This window comes from Elgaria multicarinata, chromosome 12, assembly GCF_023053635.1.
Source record: "Elgaria multicarinata webbii isolate HBS135686 ecotype San Diego chromosome 12, rElgMul1.1.pri, whole genome shotgun sequence".
In the NCBI taxonomy this organism is placed as follows: domain Eukaryota; kingdom Metazoa; phylum Chordata; class Lepidosauria; order Squamata; family Anguidae; genus Elgaria; species Elgaria multicarinata.
Window position 1 is genome coordinate 22,815,006 of NC_086182.1, and position 21,394 is coordinate 22,836,399.

The following is a 21,394-nucleotide window of genomic DNA, read 5'->3' on the forward strand; positions in this document are numbered from 1 at the left end:
GGTGGAAGCTGGACCCAGTACCAAGAAACCCAGCCCAGGAAGCATGGAGTCTGGACTGGCAGAGATTCCTGCAGAGCCCAAAAGGGAAGAGCCTGTGCCAGCTGGGACCTCTGCCAGCTCAGAGGGCTCAGTGCCAGCAGAGACCTCTACTAATCGGGAGGGGTCAGGGGGAGAAATGGACATACCTGTCTTTAGTCAGCTGCAGGCAGAAAAAGAGACTAGGCGTCGGTCACGCCGCCTTTATCTAAAACGCCAAGCAATTAAAGAACAGCTGAAAGACTGTGACTCAGCACCCTGACTCAGCATAAACACGCAGCCGTGAGCCGAGGTAGCTTTGTCAGAGATTATCTGAGCTTCCTGGCGAAAGCCTCTGTTCCTGAATCTCTTGACCCCGTGCCTTGCTTCGTGGATTCCTGTTCCTGATCCCTGCCTTGACTCCTGGACCTCGTGACTACGTCTCTCTGCTCTGGACTCCTGTTTGACCTAGGACTGGATTGTGACTTCGCTTGCCTGTTCTTGCCCTGTGGACCTACGGACTGTTACTTGGACTTTGCTGCTTGCCATTTGTGCTGACCCTGGACTGGACTCTCGACTACGTCTCTTGCCAAAGCCCTGGACCTCAGACTGGACAATAACTACTCTGTAAGCCATAAGCCTGGACTTCTGCCTTGTTTTCCTCCCAGTTACATCCAAGCCTCTTGCGTTCCCCCCACCTGCTTGTGTTCTTTGAATAAACCAAACCGCTGTTTTGCTTCTAGTTTCCATTGTTTATCATTGTCAGCCTTTGGCTGCTTTCCTGGACATCATGCATATATTGTTGTGACAATAAAGAATTGAATGTTTAGTTAATTCAGTTATCCAGTTGCACAGTTTATATTCATATTATTAGTGTAATGATCTCCTGTTTCGTGCTTGTTAACTGTGTGGGCTCCTCTCTGTTGTTGTGCTTTAGAGAATAAAAGACATCTAGGATCATACTCAAGAAACAGAGCTCACAAGATATAGAACAAGTGCTGAGTTTATTGGAGAGCATGCAAGAAATGTTCCGAAGGATTCGTATGCCAGGATGGAAGATACTGGGGTTTCACCTTTGTAGCGTGGGACCCAGAAACATGTGAATAGATCTGCAAATGTCACAGGCCCAGGTCTGCATAGTAGAGGTCTCAAGGTTAACCTGAGGAAAGAAGTGAGAGTCCATCATGTTGGGATCATGAAATCTGAAGATGGCACAAGAAGTATTTCCCCTCTGAGGAAAGGTTACAGTCCCAAGGGCTTTTTTAGTTCAGAGAAAAAGCAAACGAAAGGAGACAAGGTATAAGGTGGGGTTTTTTTAAGTGTACATGGTCTTAAAAAGTGGGATTAGCGGAAAGATCAGTGGAGGCTGATGGTGGCAATGTCAGTGGAATGATGAATGCACTCTGGATTTCAGTCGGAACAAGTCAGAGCTTTGGAGGAGCTATCCAAGGTGCTGAACCTATGGTGGGGGGTCACCAGCCTCCACTGGGAAAGAGGGATGCTTCTTTCCATCTCTCATAATATTAGAAATGGGGGGATCATCCAATGAAGCTGAATTGTGGGGGATGCAGGACAGTCAAAACAAAGTACTTCTTCACACAGTGCATAGATACTGTATCTAGTAGAGCACTCTATTCTCACGCAGTGGGCAATCAGCTGTCGACCAGGAACCTGCAAGCAGGACACGGTGCAACGGTAGCCTCCCACCCATGTTCCCCAGTAACTGGTGCACACAGGCTTACTGCCTCCGATACTGGAAGTAGCACATAGCCATCAGGACTAAGTAGCCATTGATAGCCTTCTCCTCCAGGAATTTATCCAAACCCTGTTTAAAGCCATCCAAATTGGTGGCCATCATGATGTCTTGTGGTAGCAAATTCCATAGTTTAACTATGCAATGTGCAAAGAAGTACTTCCTTTTTTCTGTCCTTCACACCAGAAATATCCTTTTCATCCAGCAGTACTTTGTCATTTTGTGGATATTTTTTTAAGGATTTGCACATTCTCTCTCTCTCTCTCTGTTTCCTGTCAAAGGGAGTACAGCTACTTCAGCCTCCATCCTCAGCACAAATGCTCTTCTAGCCTTCCCCAACCTGGTATCTCTCAGATGTGTTGGGCTGCAACTCTTGGGATGATGGAAGTTGTAGTCCGACACATCTGGAGGACACCAGGCAGGGGAAGGCTGCATTGCCCTCTGCAACAAAGCTCCACCACTCTTCAGTTAAGTAAGGATATTGCATTGCTGCAATTGGAACAGAATTGTTTCTTAAACAATGTGAAGGGATAAGTGCAGGTTTTGGAGGGTTCTTCTTAAAAGTTCTTTGCCCTTACCGGGTTTGACACACTCCTGAATGCAGTCTTCTTCAGTCAGGAAATTATTTCTATTGCCATTACAGCCACCAAAATTGAATGCTTTGCAGGTATTGCTACTGGCTTCATAGTAAAAACGAGGGAAAGCTTCTTTGCAAATGCCCGCGTCAAGTGGTTGTTCGCATGTGTCCAGCAAAACGTCTGGGAGGGGAGGAGAGGAGGAGAAAGTCAAGAATCATATATAAAAGCTCATTTCCTGAAACACAGATGATAACAGCTGGCATTTGAAAGGGTCAAGTTTGCAATTCCAAAGATGAAAGAACACCTGTTTGGCAGGGGGCAGAGGGCATCTACACAAAAATCACAAAGGCAAGACTCAATTAATATTCTCACTGGCTCACTTTTCAGGGCGGTTAGGTTGCCAATTACATGAAAGACAGCCTTTTCTACAGTGGCCCTGTGGCAATACCCACGTTTCTGTCCCTTAGGTAAGTATGTCTAGCGAGTGCGGAATGTTTGACTGAGTGGGTGTGGCTAGTGATGCGGTGAGAGAGGGGGAGGGAGGAGCATAAATAGGTTGGCTGAGGGGATTGTGTAGTTTTAGTTTAGTTTTGGTTTTAGTCTGGGAGTTTTAGTCTGGCTTGTGCTTCACGAGAGTGTGCTGTGTGAGAGTGAGAAGAGATAGGATTTTGAGGGACTTTGGATTGTTGTTTTAAATATAAAAATAAGCAGGTTTGATCCAAATTGAAATACCAAAAAATCTGTAAAATTTCAATAAACTTTACTTTGTGTTCTGTTACCACAAACCATGTGTCAGCTGGATTTAGTACCTGCTATAGTACACAGTGTAAAAACATCTAACAGTACACCTGCAGTTCAGTACCTCAGTAACAGAACCTATTTTCCAAAACCCTTTACCTTGTTCCCTCACATATAGGGGAGAGGTTGTGTTGGTTTTACCCTTTCCTCGGGCATTTCAAGAGGTGGCGGTTGGCTTGAGAAGGGTGTGCTAGGCAAGGCCTTCTGTGTGAGGTTGGTGCCGTCGCAGGCCCCACACCTCTGCAATGGGTTGTCGCCAGGGATCCATCAGGCCCCAATTTGCCTGTTTAATCTGGCCTTCCTCTGATTATGTTTTACTGGACTGTTCTGCTCTGTAGCTGCAATTATGCTATAGGGCTTTAGTAAAGCTTTATTGCTGTTGTGAAAGTTTGCTGCCTTATTATTATATTTCTCACACAACCTTGACCCAGTTCTCTGAGTCAGTTCAGATGGTGGGCTGAGTAGAGAAACACCAATCTCATCAGATAATCCCAGGAGAATCCCTCGAGCGCCTTTGTATTTCCAATGGTGCTAAGCTGTGTGTCTCCTCCAGCCCAAGTGACTAAGGCACGATCTAAACTACGGCCTTAAAATGGTTTCTAACAGTAGTGACAACTATTGGGGCCAGGACACACTCAATGCAAATGCTTTCCCACCTTTTTTGGGAGGGGAGAGGAAAATGCTTTGAAAATGAAAATAAATAAAACACACCAAGATATCAGCCTCATCTACACCAAGCAGGATATTCCACTATGAAAGCAGTATGAAAGTGGTATGTATAAGGCAGGAGCCACACTACTGCTTTATAGCGGTATTGAAGTGCACTGCAGATCTACGCTACAGTTTTATAGTGGTTCTGAAGTGCACGGACAAGTGTTGGGGCCCATAACACTTCTACACCAAGCAGGATATAATACAATGAAAGTGGTATAAAAGCAGTATATGGTATGTATATACTGTCAGGGCAGAAAATTTATCTACAGAACGATAGGAAGAAAAGGAACCTCTTGTGCAAGCACTGAGTCATTGCTGGCTCTTGGAGGGACGCCAGCTTTCGATGACACTTTCTTGGCAGGCCTTATAGCGGGGTGGTTTGCTGTTGCCTTCCCCGGCCATGATTACCTTTCCCCCAGCTAACTGGGTACTCATTTTACCGACCTCGGGAGGATGGAAGGCTGAGTCGACCCGAGCCGGCTGCCTGAAACCAGCATCTGCTGGGATTGAACTCAGGCCATGGGGAGAGTTTCAGCTGCAGAAACTGCTGCTTTACCACTCTGAAACTGGACTTGGCATAGAGTCTGAGTTTCAGTATCACAGCAGGTGTTGCTAGTCGATGATAAAACTGTAAAAGGTCAAAGATAAGGGGAGCTGTTCCCCCTCACCTCTAATTGAATAATTGACTGATGTAATACTGTCATCATCTAGTTTCTGAATGTATATATAGTTGTACATATTGAACATTTATTTCTCTCGTTGTTGCTGGTCGATGGAAGATTATGTGTTGGGAACGATGTATATTGATATGTCTCAGTAAACTCTTTTACTGAAGAAACTCCACGTCTGTGAGTATTTCTTTCGAGAGGGCACTTTGTCGCCGAGCAAAGGGTCAAAAACTGATATGCGTTTACTTAAACTCTGTTAAGTACCTAACATATACCATATACATACATGGGCCCCCAACAGTTGTCAGTGCACTTCAATACCTCTATACAGCAGTAGTGTGGCTCCTGCCTTTTATATACCGCTTTCATACTGCTTTCATAGTGTAATATCCTGCTTGGTGTAGATGAGCCCTCCATCTACAGTTTTCAAACAAATTTTAAAGTGTCATATCCTGGTTTGCAGAGTGCTTCTACATGAGCTTTTTACAAACAAACATGTAATGGAGTTGATCTTAATCCCACAAAGAATTTGGGAGCAGAAGCTCGGGGAAAGGTGCAAGATAAAAGCCTTATGTAGAAATGACCTAGAAAATATTGACAGATCTCCTTGTATTTGGAATGAAATAAACCCCAGGCTCCTCCTGGCAGCCAGGTGGAAACTACCAAGAAGTGAAGAAATAGAGAAAAACGCCTCGAAAGAGATAAACTACAATGCTCAAGAGAGGCAGCTGCAATGGCAGGCAGATGAGGGTCAGGAGGTGACGACAATGAAGCATTTACCTCCATTCCAGACAGGCTTGTTGTTGTTGGGTTTTCCTGTGAAAAGGACAAGGAGAGAAAAGTTACTTCATAGCACATTGGCCGGTAGATGCTTTGCTAAGTAGTGTTCCATAAGCAAATGGAGAAGGGCATTTAGGAACCTGAAACAATTTGTCAGGCACTCTGGAGTTGCTCAAATTCCAGGTTACCAACTTATCCTTGAATAAGCTCCTCTACATGAGCAATTTATTGTATGCTTGTGATTGGCCATTCATAGAAGTTTGCAAGTCCTTATCATGATGCTATCAACCTCCAGGACCTCTCCAATGCTTTCCCCTGGCAATCTCACTTTTTAAAAAATTGGAGCTAAAGCAATATTTTAAATTATTGTGGGTTGTCTCCAGTGCGTAAAGTCAGTGTAGTGCTATAATTCCACCACAGATGCCACTATTTCATTGAACATAGCATTACCAAGAGAGGAAGTTTTCAATTCAAAAGCACGTGGTCACTGCCTGGGACAGTTTCTCAAATTGCCAAATGGGCTCCTGGGCAAAAAAGATTGCCTACCCCTGCTTTGGAGGAACAGGAAACGCCACTCTCAACAGGATGCCTAACCCATCAGTAGCAAAAGTACCCAGCCCTCCACTACCAATGGACAGGATATTGTGTGACCGGAGTTGGAACATCTGTAGTGTAGGAATAATATTAAGAGAAAAGTGCAGGGTCTTCCAATCATCTGGGATGGGGTGGGGTGGGAGGAATCAGAATTCTTTGTCCTTACCAAATTCTTCACACTCCCGCGCACAACTTAAGAAAGTCCGAAAATTGTTCTGGTTGCCTCCACAGCCCCCATAAATGAATGGCCGACACCTCTTATTCTTGAAATCGTAATAATAGTGACTAAGGGCAAACTTGCACCATCCTTTCCTTACAGGAAGTTTGCATTTCTTAGGTGTCTCTAGGGGAGGGAGACAGAGACGGAGAGGGAGAGGGAGAGAGAGAAAACATATCCACACATAATCTCTTCATCTGAAACAAAAGAGTTAATGGCTTTGGTGTTGTGCCTGTTCTTGGTGCTGTGTTGCTGTCATGTTTCCTCGTTCATTGTTTTTCCAGGGCTCTAGAAATCAATTTAGCTTATTACCAGAGTAAAATCAGTAGAAACCTATTAGGTTTGGTGCAGTGTGGCTAACTGGAGATAATCAGGTATATGGGAGGAATTACCATGGGATAATGTCCCTGAAATCCTGCTTAGTCCTTGAAACATTCTGGCTTTAGCTAGACCTAAGGTTTATCCAGGGATCGTCCCAGTATCATCCCTGTGCATCTAAATGACACACATGGGATCCTGGGATCAGGCAGGGACGACCCCGGGACAAACCTTAGGTCTAGCTAAGGCCTCTGTGGCAGCCAGAGAATGGAAAAGTGCCACATGTTTTGCCCCATTCATTGCCATCAGAGGTTTCCCAACTCATGGCCCTCTGGATGTATTGGCTTACAACTCCCACCATTGCTCACCAGGGCCGGCCCTATCATTAGGCAGAGTGAGGCATTAGCCTCAGGCAGCAGATGCTGAGGGATGGGGAGCATATAGAGCTCTGTGTGTCATACAATCTGCCCTGTCTCCCCAAGCTAGCCTGCTGAATTCAAAGATTCTGGAGTGAAGCCACTGGGACCCATAGGTCAGTATCCTACATAAACTAGGCCCATTCACTTCAATGGTTCTACTCTGTCTAGGAGTACCATTGGATACTGCCTCTAGACCCAAGTGGCCAGACTAGGGAACCCTAATTCACCACCTTGATGCCTCCAGGTATTCACTGATTACCTTACTCGTTCCTTAATTCCCAGCACAGATAAAACCAGATTACTTGTTCTATTCATTGATATCCACCCCAGCTCTAAGTGTGCTAACTGTGTCTCTCCCCAACCCCAGGAACACAGTGGAGATTACAATGGATCTCTTACCTTGGTACCACTGAATATTACCCACCACATATCTCCAGGGTAGGAGGAGATCTGTGGAAAGGACAAAGGGAAGATGTCACTGCACAGCATGATGCCTATTTGTTGTGAATGCTTGTAGAATATTCCATAGGAAAATGGGAAGGCCAGCCAAAACAATTTGTCAGGCACTCGCCCAGGAAATGATCATAGTCCCAAGTTATCTTGAATAAATATTTTTGCTATTTCTACTGGGGATGTAACAGAGCCTTAAAATGAATTGACATGATAAAAACAACAGCTAAAATATCAGGCTCTATGAAATGGTACTGATTAAAAGTTCATGGTAACCTTGCGTAGGGAGAACACCTGAAAAGGGATGAGAAAAGTAGGCCTTTGAACTACCTCTTCAGGATGTGACATATGGAGATTAGTCTAGAAGCTTCCAGAAATTTCAGTATAACCGAATTCACACCCATGGAATCTTGTGCGTTACCATTATCTTTCCTTCCCTATTTTCTGTGTGAATAGAGAACTTAATCAGAGTGAGCTTATAAAATGTATTTGAAAAGTTGTTTTCACTAATGATATATGCTCAGCCCAAATTGCCTCATGTAGACTGTTTCAATGAAATGGATACCTCAACATCCTTAATATCCAAGGTGGAACACATTGATCAAGCTCACAAAAATGCTTAACATCCTTCTTTGTTAAAAGTCAAGTTCATGTATCAGTTCCGCTGTCACCTATGAAAAGTTTATACTCATTTATTGCTCATTAAAAGTATTTTTTAAACTGCCCATCCTTATGGATACCAGGATGTTATACAATAGGTATGACTAAAAGTAATACTACCAAGATAAAATATAATAAAAAACAAAACAATAGGATAGATCCTTTTGGTTGTAGGAAAGGTCTTGATTGTTTGTATTAATATTTATATGTCACACTGTAAAAAAGTGTGCCCATGTTCAAGCAACACGATACTCAAAGGTGGGTTAACAGTCAACTCCATGGTTGATTATTAAGTGGGTACTCGCCACACAACATGATTATAATCAACCGTGGTGTGGATTAAGGCCAGTGTGAAGTTGACTAATAGTCAACAGTGACTATTAGTCAATGGTATGTTTGATTGACACATCCCTGCCCTCTCTCCCTCCCTCAGTCCTCCTGCTGGTATCCCATCAGCCATTGAGAGTTTTGCCGGCTGCCGCTTTAGGCACTTTTACCAGAGAACTCTGTATCTGCTGAAAATAAACAACTGTGTATGACAAAATAGTCAACGGTGCCTGATACAAGACGTGGTAGCCAATGGTTGTTCAAATAATCAACTCCGCTACGTGTTGGTTATTTGTGTTGGTTATTTCAGCCAAATAACCAAGCATGGTGTAAAAAAGTCCTGACAAATAACATAATAACCAAAAATTGACTATTTTACCCATTGTTGGTGATCGTGTCATTCGAATCCAATCTCTGGTTTACAATGACAACATTAAAATACAGTCAAGAGCAGTTTAAAAAATGATGCAAAATTAATACTCGCATCACAGAGAATAAAATCAGTACAACAAAGTGCCTCAAGCAACAGGAGGAAATGTTTTAAACAGATTTTAACTTTGAAAATTTTACAGTTTAAAAGGCTTTGGGGGTTGTTGTTTTAAATAAAGATCTTTGCCCTTACCAAATCTTTGGCACTCGAAAAAGCATTCCAAGAGGTTTGCAAAGTTATTTTTATTCCCTCTGCAGCCACTGTAAGTGAATGTCCTACAAATGCGGCTCTTGAAATCATAGTAAAAGTTTTGAAATGATTCTTTGCACCATCCATATCTTGGAGGGAGTTTGCATATCTTAGGCATAGTTTCTGAGATGGGGGGAAAAAAGAGGAACAAAGAAAGATTAGTCTCGTGTGGTTTAATCTCGTCTTTTGAAACACTGAAGAAAATGGCATTTGAAGGTTTCATGTTTGTGAATCCAACTCCTGAGATGATCTCTACCAAAAGGGCAATGATGGAACATGCAGAATGGGATCCAGCGGTCAGGTTGATCTAAGATCCCAACTGTTGTGGCTTCTGTCATCAGTTGGCTATAGCATGCAGACATTTTAATGATGGCTTGTTCATTTGAGCTCATTGGGGAGAAACAGGCTTGTGAAATCAGAATCTTGAAATCCTACCTGCATCTTGAGATGTTCTGCAAAAACTGAAGGATATGAAACTTCTGCATGTCCTTCCCTTTTCCTCCGCTTCTTCTGCCATCCCCCTTTCTCTCCTACCTGCTTTGGTTTAATACTGGAGTTCTATGAGCTACATCTTCAGGAGAGCAAGGAAGCAGTGAAAGCTGGTGGCCCCTATTCCAATGGGGCTGTAAATCCATTCTGAGGGTTTCACTCAGAACCAGCCGGAACTCTACAGGAGCTGTCCAAGGTGCTGAACCCATTTTGGGGATCGGGTTCAACACTTTGAAGAGCTCCTTTAGGACTTTAGCAGGTTCTGAGTGAAACCCAGAATGGATTCACACACAGCCCTAATGAAATCGGAGCCACCAGCCTCCGCTGCAAGGAAAGTGCACAAAGATATCAGTGGAAGAATGAGATTGTAAAGGCAGGGGTCCCCATATCCTCTTGTTGCCTTGGAATGAGTTGCAGACAAACTCTGGGAAGCCTACATAATGACATCCAATAGTGCTGTGCCAAAAAAAACACCACCCACTTCCACATATATTGTATTTCTTTATTTACAATATTTGTAGGCTGCCCAACATCCAAGATCTCAGAGCAGTGAAAAACAGGTAGGATGAAAAATAATAAATAAATAAAAACGCCCTGTTAAAATTACTGCTGTTGTCTGGAGCTGCCCCTTTCCAGCATGTAACTCCTCTGCTGAGGGAACTGCACTGGCTGCCTATTCGCTAAGGGGCCAGGTTTAAGGTTCTTGTACTTGTGTATAAAGCCCTAAACAACTTGGGACCAGGATATCTGAGAGAGCGCCTTCTCCCTTACCAACCTGCCCGGTCACTGAGGTCATCCGAGGGCCTGCTCCTGGTGGTTCCACATAGACCTATCATCATCCGATTGGAATCCACCAGAGGAAGAGCCTTCAGCGTGGTGGCCCCCCTCCTGTGGAATTCCCTGCCTCTGGAGGTCAGGCAGGCGCCAACCTTGTACTCCTTTCGGCGCCTCCTGAAAACATCTTTATTCCAAGAAGCCTTTCTTTAACATGCAGCCTTGGATTTCTGTGTTGTTGTTTTTTGCTTCTTTTTAAATTTCGTTTTAACTGTTTTATTCTGTTTTTATTTTCATTTTACCTTGTACACTGCTCTGAAATTTTTCATTGGGGAGCGGTATATAAATATTCTAAATAATAAATAAATAAATAAATAAATAAATAAATAAAAGAAACTGACCATTCTCAGTCAATTTGATAGAAATGAAATTGCTTTTGAAAAGAAATTCAAAAGAGAAGAAAATTTCAGAGAAATTCTCATGGTTTGGGGTCAGGTTACTTGTGCTTACCTTATTTCTAAGGTGGCCGAGCCATGTGTATGAGTATCCTGACTTTGGTGGTACGATCATCTCTCCAGCAGCCTGTAGCTGCCTCGGCTTCCTGCACTTCAATGAAAGCTGCTGGGAAGACGTAAGGTAATTCCTCCCACTGGGCTTCTTTCAGATCAGGAAATGCAGGTAGCCTGGGAGGCCGCAGAGCAATGGAGAGGTGTGGGATAGAAAGAAAACACACACACACAGCACCCTCAGCAGCCTCGCAGTGATCAGGTAGCTCAAAACCACAACACAAAGAAATTCAAAATAAATTATAAAACGTCCTGAGAATGAAGCGGAAAAATGGAAGACTTTTTTTTTCCCCATGAAGATCAAAACTTCTATGGAATTAGAAGACAGGGGTTTTTTTAGGTAGTGGAAGCTCTGCCTCTTCCCGAGAGCTAGAAGCAACACTGCCTCCTCACCCCTCCATTGTGGTGGATGCAAAATGGCGGCCACTCTACCAACACAGTTGATGCTGTTTCCACTTGCACTGGCAATGCAAAATATATATATATATATATTGAAAACCCTCAGGGGAAAAAGAGAGGAGCTGTGCTCCAATCCCTGTCGATGGTGAGCCCTACCTGTGAGGGACCGTTGGAGAAATTATCCTCCTCCTGGAGACATTAGGCTAAATGATCCTCCAAATTTCTCTGCCCACAAATAAGATGGTGGATTTCAGTAGGCCATTTGTGTACAGCTCTTGTATCCAATATGGAGACTGACAGTAATTGCATCAATGGTAGGCATGTTTGGGCACCTGCCGATGGCCTACCCTCCACCAAAGGCCCATTCATAAAAGACTCCTGATGTTGTTGCTGCTGCTCCTCCCCATTACAACCTGCTTGCTCACCTGCCTCTGACTCTGGCAATAATGGTGGTAAGGAGGAGGAACGGGAGATGCTCTTGTCTGCTTCCTCTCTGACTCTCAAGCAAGCATCAACAATTATGAGAAAGAGGATGAGGAGCAATAGCAGTTGGTGGCCATGGTGGCAAGGAGATGGACTCATTGAGAGAGGGGGGGCATTGAGGGCTGTCTTGCCCAAAGATCCTGAAGAAACATGGAGCTGGGAAGAGACTTGAGTTGGGAGGCCTGAGGGGCAAGTATACAAGCAGGCAGAGAAACACATGAAAAAAGTATTGCCACATAGTGTCAGGGTTCACATGACATGGTAAGCCACACTCAGTGGTTAAGTTGGGTTGTACTTGAACTGTGTTGTTGAACCATGGGCTGTTGGTTGAACCACGGGATGGTCTGAACCATGTTGGCACAAGGCCATCGTGATGCTGTGCTTCCCCCACCCCTTCCGTTATGCGATGGCAGCATAACCGATGGAGAGGCAGGGAGGAGTTGCAGTCCAGATGCTGATGAGTGCCAGAGGAGGACTGAAATCTTACCTCTAAAATAGATAGCCATGCCCTGCAGCTTAGACCAAGGTGCGATGAGTCCTAGGATGAGGACGAGGAGTACAACATCATTACACTGCATGGTGGCTGTTTTATGTGAGGGCTCAATGTTCAATGAAGCCACTTTATATAGCGTTCATGGAGGGGAGAGAGAGAGAGAGAGGTTTGGACATAAAAAAACAATTATTGATAGACAGGAACACTCTGAAGCTTCCCTGTAGCTCCCTGTCCTTAAATAATTACTATTCCTTTTCAAGCAAGGACATAACAGAACCATAAAATCAATCAGCACCATCTTGACATAGCCAGGAAGAGTTCAGATCCTGTGGTACTGTATTTATAAACCTGCTCCTTAGTTATTTATATGCAACCCACTTCTTTCTCTCCTTTTTTTCTTTGTCTTTGTGCAGCTTGGCAGTGAATGGTGAACAGGAGGGGTTTGTTAGGCACGGGCTCACAAGTTCGGTGCCATGGTCCCTGGTCTGGAAGCTTGGCATCACCCCGAAGAGGACCCTGAGCCCAATGAAATGCTGATCACTCCAGGGAACCCATCATGCACCCATCATGCTGGAACCCATCATGCACTCCCAAGACTTAAGGATTCATCCCTCCCTCCAACCTTAGCATCCAAGAATGGTTTTTCCAAAGCCTCGCAGGTCCCTCAGCTATGAAGGAGCTTAAGGCAACAGAAAGAGGCACAGGCCCTTTAAAGGTTACCCTCAGAACCCAGTGGGAGATGGTCCTTCTGAGGGACCAGAACCAACCAGTCTACTTAAGCCCTTGACTGCTGCTAGGCCCTTGCTGAAACATCAGCTCCCTCCAGAAGGAATCACCCCAGACGAGCACCTCTTGCAGAGTGCTGTCCAAGGTGCTATTAGGCACTGCTCTTATTTATCCAGCATAGCTGCCAACCAAACACAGCCTTTGTCTTGCCAGTCATAGTTCCCTTATACCAGAGCCTATTCATGTGTCCAGTTGACCAGCTCCTTCCCTGGGATCCGATCCAACCCAAGCCAGGAAGGTTGATAGCTTCAGTAAACTTCAGGAGTAGCAATAGTCTCTTACCATGGAAGGATGTTGAGTTGTTACTAAGGAGCTCAGCTGCACTGTTGCTTTTGAGACATGCCTTGCCCACCTCGACTCTAGAATTTCCATTTTATTCCAGAAGGCTGGTGAAACAAAGGGTTATGGTCAGCCAGGTCAAGGAAGTCATCACTGATGCTAACCTAAGTAAATTGCTAGGAGAAATTCTGCCTTAAAAATCAAAAACAGTAGGCTATGGGGTGTGGCCAATATATAAAACCAACTGGGATCTACAATAAAATATTGCAGTGTATCCTTACTTCCTAGCTGAAGTGCTCCAGTTCAGGGTTCCTGCTAGTTGCCCAACCAGGCCTGTCCCCAGGATACTCCATTCCACCCCCTGGTTTCTCCCCCCCCCCTCTCTCTCTGAACTGATTCTCAAACTTCCTTGGCTATATTATCAAGCCAAAGGAGTGGTCAACGTGTCCATCCATCAAGCAGAGAAGGAGCAGTTGGAGGGAGCTTCCTCCCCCCCCACCACCAGAAAGAACACTCAGCTCGAACTGCATGGGATTGTAGACACAGGAGGAAAGACTGCTCTGGCCCATCCCTTGGCCAAATATACACTGATTGCTCTTCAAGCAAAAGCAGCAGCAACAAGGGAAGGTGAGCCTGGCTCCAAGAGCACTTGTATGGTCATTTATAGTTCATCACCTTGTTCTGATTTTGAAACAACCATCTCCTTCCTCTTCCCATTCCCCCTTTCCAGTGTGTCTTGTCATTTTAGTTTGCAAGCATGATAGCAGGTCCTCCCTCTCTCTCTCTCTCTCTCTCTCTCTCTCTCTCTCTCTCTCTCTCTCTCTCTCTCTCTCTCTCTCAATGAGAGCCACTTTGGGAAATGAGAATGGTCCGAAAAGTGGGAATAAGATACAGTAAGTGAATAAATAAACCACTGAGTGTGCTCAATTCAGGGTTCAGCAGGGAGCGAGCCGTTGTCTTGTTACATTTTATTTTAAAATGCTTTTTAAAATAAATCTGAAAACCTTGAAGCTTCCCTGAGTGAGCTAGTACATCGCCTTGTTTCTGAGTGGTTCCATTTTGGGTGTATATTTATCAACACTCTGATGGAGGGCTCCTAGCATTACCTATGAAAAGATACTGTGTAGCTATTCCCCAGTGATGGGTTGTTGTTGCTGTTTTTAATGGAAAGTTAAGCCTGTGTATGCTTTAAGCCAGGGTCACAAAACGTCAAGACAAATCCATCCCACTTGGGGTCCCAATCCAGCCCTCCAGGTTTCTCCAGTTGGCCCCACCCACTTTCCCCATGCTATTTGGTGATTTCCTGGCTTTTGATATTTCCTTCCATCTAAAATAACTCTCCTAGGGCTTAGTTACCGTCAATAAGAGCTTTCCCCTGTTTACTAACAGGGACTGGCCAATGAGGCCACATCATGCCAGTCCTTCTACAACTTCATTGGCTGCCAGTCCAGGTCCGGGCCCAATTCAAAGTGCTGGTACTAACATTCAAAGCCCTAAACGGTTTGGGGCCAGGTTATTTGAACCCAAATGCACCTGCCCAGACCTTAAGATCATCCACAGGGGCCTTTCTCCGTGAGCCCCTGCCAAAGGAAGTGAGGCAGGTGACTACTTGGAGGAGGGCTTTCTCTGCTGTGGCACCCCGGCTGTGGAACGAGCTCCCCAGAGAGGTTCACCTGGTGCCTACACTGTACTCCTTCCGTTGCCAGCTGAAGACCTTTTTATTTTCTCAGCATTTTAACAGCTAATTTAATTTAAATTTAAACTTTGCTGTTTTAATTCTGTATTTTAACCTGTTTCAATTTCTGCTGCGTGGTTTTATCCTGGTTGTGCTTTTTATACTGTATTTTTTTGTATTTGTGTTTTTGTTGGTTGTTTTATTATGCTCTTCATGGTTTTCATTTTTGTGAACTGCCCAGAGAGCTTCGTCTTTTGGGTGGTATAAAAATGTAATAAATCAATAAATCAATAAAAAGGCTGGAATAGCTGGTATTCTGGCCCCACCCCTTTTTGCCTTTAGTCCCACCCATTTTGCCTTGAGCTCCACCCCCTTTGCCTTTGGCCCTGTGTCCACCAATGGAATGGGCTTCGCCAGGGTGCCTCTGACAATCTGACATGGAATTTGGGCCTTGGGATGAAAGAAGTTCAACATTCTTGATATAAGGATCGGAAGAAGACTAAAATGGAGCTCCTTCCTTCTTTCTTCCCAGGACACCCGGCAGCCCAGACTGGAGTGTGAAAAGTCCCATGATGAGGACAAGGAGGACAGTTGGATGCACATGGCATGATGGCTGCTTGTTAGGAGGACCGACCAGTCCCGAGTGAAGCCACTTTATATAGTGCTTCACGGAGAAATGGAGTGAGTGTTCCGGGAGTCAATAACAAATTGCTAACAGGCAGAGACACTGTGGAGTTGCTCAATCCAGAAAACAAAGTAATGTCCTGTTCTCAAAGAAGCATTATTCCATTTCAGGGCATGGCCGATTGACTAGAACGTGAAAGAGGAGCAGTCCACACTGCGACTTTTGTTGCAGATCAAACTTGTGTATCACTAATAGTTCGTGGCACTGCACACCTAACACCACTTGAGATCTGAGTTATACTTCGGGCTCTTGCCGATGTGAAAACCAGAACTCCACAAGACCCTGGGAGGCCCCTAGTATCAGGCAAAATGTATTTGGACATTTTGCAACTCCACTTTCCCTGTCCAGCGCCTCACCTGTCTTTTCACCAGCTTCACCAGAGCATGTCACCTTTTTGCTCATCTATTTTGCAAGCTAACAACTAAGCATTATGTCCTGATTAAAATGAAATGAAATGTGTAACTGTTGTTTGGCAGAGCGCAATGTACAAACCTTGCAACAGAAAACTATGTAGAGTGCTTGGGCTATTGAGCAGTCTAGAGATGTAATAAATCAATAAAATCAATAAATGTATCTTGAACAAATCCCTTAGAGATGCATGAACACACAGACACACACAGAGTGTATACACTCTTCTCTCCACACTCTCACACACTGTCAGGCTTTGCCGGCTGATCAAAGCTGAATTACACCAACAGCCATAAATCTGGTGCAGATACACCAGATAATAAACCCACCAAGGCCAGGGATGGAGAGAGGACAATGCAGGACAAACAAGGCTGGATGCCAGGCTTGAGACTCTATTGAATCTACGAAGCAAATTCATGGGGGCAGAGAAAAGTCTTTTTTCCAGTCCAAGGTCCTAAATCCAAGGAAGTCCAGGTTACAGATGAGGGCAAGGCTCAGGGTTTAGAAACAGGCTGAGAAGAGCTGGGGTGCGGCAGGCCATAGATCATTATGTGGCAGTGAGGGCTGTGGAGCTGTTTCTTTGCTAGATCCTTCACCCAGATCTGCCACCTGCCATTCCTCTTCATTCTCAAAGAATCCGAGGGAGGCATAACACACACACACACACACACACACACGGATTGGGAGGTTTAAACTTCCTTGTCTGATGGGAACTAGCAATTGTTATGGATTGGGAGAGGTTCTTACCTCTCCCAGCCTTCCGGCGAACCTCAGCACAAGTATGACCAGGGAAGAACTGCCTGTCCAGCTGCACCAGTGGACTCTGTGCCTGAGCCTGAACTGTTCCTGTCCCTGCCCACCAGCAACACCAGGTACTTAAGGTGGGGCTGCCAGGAACTGTGGGGAAAGTGCCTGGAAGGAGGAAGACAGCAGCTTGCCCAGAGTGCCACATCCACCTTGCCTCTCTGAGAGGTCTAAGGGTGGCTGGGAGTCCAATTCAGCATAATGATATTTAACACCCATCTTACCTTCCTGTCGCCCTGCTGCCCCGGGGAACTTGGAGAACCGAACAGGCCACCCACAGAACCTCTCCTTGCTCCTACGCAATGTCAGGTCGGTTAAAAACAAAACAAATATCATCCATGACCTCCTTATAGATGAGGAGGCCGACCTGGCATGCTTCACAGAGACCTGGCTGGGAGATGACAGTGGCCTGACATGGACCCAGGCCCTCCCAGCTGGGTACTGTGTTAGTGAGCAGACGAGGGAAAGTGGACGGAGGAGCGGAGGAGCTGTGGTCTACAAAGACAACCTCAACCTGACCAGAATTCCTGTCCAGGAATTGAATCACATTAAGTGTGTGTACCTGACTCTAAAGACCAGAGACACTGGGGATTTTGTTAGTGTACCGGCCACCCCGCTGCCTATCAGACTCCCTGGCCAAGCTCACGGAACTGGTCTCGGAGTTGATGTTGGAATAGCTCAGGCTTTTGGTCCTGGGCGACTTCAACATCCCATTTGAGACCAGTTTGGCAGGCGCAGCTCGGGAGTTCATGGCATCCATGACAAACATGGGCCTAACCCAACAGGTCTCTGGACCCACACATTCTGCAGGTCACACCCTCGATGCTGTTTTCAGCTCCAAACAGATGGATCTGTGGGCAGAGGTAATGAATACCTCTGTGTTGTCATGGACAGATCATTTTCTGGTTAGGGTTAGTATCACGGCTACTATCCACCCCTGCAGGGGTGGCGGACCTATTAAAATGGTTCACCCTCGAAGGCTGATGGATCCTCTTGGATTCCAGATAGCCTCAGAGGGTTCTATGGCTTGTATCGTCGACGATCCTGTTGAAGCCCTGGTCAATATTTATTTATTTATTTATTTATTACACTTATATACCGCTCCCATAGCCAGGGCTCTCTGGGCGGTTTACAGAAATTCTAAAATTGAGGTAAAAACAAGTATACAAAATTTAAACTCTAAAACACAGAACATACACACATAAAGCATTAAAAACTGATTAAAAACTAAACATGTGGGTAATTAGGATTTGCTGCCATATGCCTGGGCAAAGAGGAAAGTCTTAACCTGGCGCCGGAAAGATAGCAGCGTTGGTGCCAGGCGAGCCTCATCAGGGAGATCATTCCACAGTCTGGGGGCCACCACCGAAAAGTGGAGGGATTCCCATCTTACCTTCTGGTCGCCCCACCGCCCGGAATTCCAATAGATTCCAATGGGATTCCAATAGATGGAATCAAGATCTAACTAGGGCCATTGACATGATCGCTCCCAAACGTCCTCTCCGACCTGCTTCTAACCAGGCACCTTGGTATACAGAAGATCTCAGGGAGTTGAAGTGGGAAGGACGACGACTAGAGCGCCGATGGTGGAAAACTCGACTCATATCTGACAAGACACACCATAGAGAACATCTTCGTTCCTATGGGGTGGCAATATGTGCAGTGAAGAAAGCTTTCTTCTCTGCACGCATTGCGTCTGCGAATTTGTGACCAGCAGAACTGTTCAAGGTGGTAAGAGGTCTAACTCAGACATCTTCCTCCTTGAACCCGATTTTAGAGCCTTCGGTAGTTCGCTGTGATGCCTTTAACAATCATTTCACAGATAAAATCTTTCGGATAAGAGCCAATTTAGATGCTGTCCCAGCAACTCCGCAAGTAGGGTTACACTAGATCAGTTTCAGTTGGTGAGTACCGAGGATGTGGACAAGCTGCTTGGACAAGTGAGGAAGACGACTTGCCCTCTTGATCCCTGTCCTTCATGGCTGGTCATCCAGGGCGGAGATGCAATTAGACAACAATTACAGCATATTATTAATAAATCTCTCAGAGAGGGGAGTTTTCCATCATACTTAAAAGAAGCTGTAGTATGGCCACTTTTTAAAAAGCCCTCCCTGGACCTTAATAATAATTACAGACCAGTATCAAATCTTCCATTTTGGGGCAAAGTGATCAAGAGGGCAGTTGCCTTCCAACTCCAAGCAGTCTTGGATGATGCAGATTTTCTAGACCCATTTCAACCTGGCTTCAGAGCAGGATACGGAGTTGTGACCGCTATGGTCGCCTTAGCAGATGATCTACGCCTGAGTATTGACAGGGGAGTGTGTCTCTGCTGGTACTTTTGGACCTCTCAGTGGCTTTCGATACCATCGACCATCGTATCCTTCTGGATCGCCTGAGGGGATTGGGAATCGGGGGCACTATGCTTCAGTGGTTCTGGTCCTACCTCTCGGGCAGGTTCCAGGTGGTGATGCTTGGTGATAACTGCTCCTCAAAGAAGGAGCTGCCATGTGGTGTACCACAAGGTGACATCCTTTCCCCAATGCTATTTAATATTTACATGAAACCGCTGGGAAAGATCACCCGGAGGCATGGGGCGGGGTGCTATCAGTATGCTGATGACACCCAAATATATTTCTCTATGCCTTCGACAACAGCATCAGCTGAGGATAGTGTGTCTCCTCTGAATGAATGCTTAGAGGCAGTAATGGGCTGGATGAGGGGGAACAAACTGAAGCTGAATCCAGACAAGATGGAGGTGCTTGCTGTTAAAGGTCATAACCTAGGGTTGGAGGTGTGTCAACCAGTTCTGGATGGGGTTACACTCCCCCTGAAAGACTGCATTCACAGCTTGGGGTGCTTCTGGATCCGTCGCTCCAAATGACAGCCCAGATAGATGCGATGGTCAGGAGTGCCTACTATCAGCTTTGGCTGATACGCCAGCTACGCCCCTTCCTAGATTTGGGAGACCTAAAGACGGTAGTGCACGCGCTGGTAACTTCGAGGCTCGACTTCTGCAATGCGCTCTACATAGGGCTACCTTTGTGCCTAGTCTGGAAAGTTCAATTAGTTCAAAATATGGCAGCCAGGTTGGGAAAATGCATGTAACAGGAGAAATGGACATGAAAGCAAGTACACATTTTCATGCAGACTTCTGAAAAATTGGAAACTGATATCCATCACACCAGGGTTATACTGTGCAATCACTGCAAAATGCGTGCAAAGGACTCTGAAGTTTTCCAGTTTATAATCTGCTTTGACTGTGAAGTACTCCCATGCATCCTGCTTTAATTGTGTTATAAAGCCAAAAGACCCGACCTATTTTGCTACCTGTTTGGGAGCGAATCATTTGTTGTTTTCCGAGCAGCCACTGGGGGTGCAGGAGGAGGATTTGTTATGTTTAAACTTCAAATTAAACAAATGTTTACATCTGCGTAAGTTTTAAAGATAAAGTCATCAAAATTGGCACAGTAATAGATATTAAGGAGAGCTTTAAGCATACCAAATTTGAATCAGATTGGGTCATCCGTTGATTTTTTAATGATTTTTTTACATTTTCCCCTTATACCCTTTTCCTGGTATGCAAAGGATCTTAGGAGCGCTGCCACCCGAGGTGTGATGGAGCTAACAAAACAACAACAACAACAGCTTAATGCTGTAGGGGATAATTCGAGGGAAACAGGTACATGGGATGAAGCCATACTTCAGGAAGGAAAGGAAAGGAACCTCTCGTGCAAGCACTTGAGTCATTGCTGGCTCCTAGAGGGATGCCTGCTTTCGCTGATGTTTTCTTGGCAGACTTCATAGCGGGGTGGTTTGCCATTGCCTTCCCCAGTCACAGTTGCCTTCCCCACAGCTAGCTGGATACTCATTTTACCGACCTTGGAAGGATGGAAGGCTGAGTCGACCTGAGCCGGCTGCCTGAGAACCAGCTTCTGCTGGGATCGAACTCAGGCCGTGGGGAGAGTTTCGGCTGCAGTAACTGCTACAGTACCACTCTGCGCCACACGAGGCTTCTTTTACTACAGGAACAGACAGGAAAAAATTAATGTCGGTAAAATGAGTGGAATTGATCTTGGCATATTTGCCCATCCCGACTGGTCACAAACAAACTTAGAAAGGTGCTGCCAGTCCGTATCAACAATGCTGGACTAGATAGACAATGATCTGAGTCAATAAAAGGCAGCTTTCTCTGTCCCTATGACCTTAAGGGTAGGGCTGAATGTCCAGTCCTGCACCTTCTTTGTATCCATCTTGCCCTTCTCTCAAGCAATGCCTGAACAGGGCTATGGATAAACCACCAATAAACCAATTGAGGGGAAATTTCAGGACCGTTGCACCATCACTGTTAAAAATGTGAGATTTCTAGTTTTCTTGCTTTGCTTCCCAAAGCTCTCTGTACAGTCTGCTAATCAAATGGAGATTCTGCCTCTAGCTGAAGGAGGTGAAATACCAGGTCAAACACAATGGCAGGTGATCATATTTCCCATGGCCAGTTTGTCAAGAACTTTTTGCTCCATGCTGCCTGTAGCTCTCCCTATAAAAGTGAGGTCGCTAGAGTGTTTTTAATCTGACATGCAGCAGAG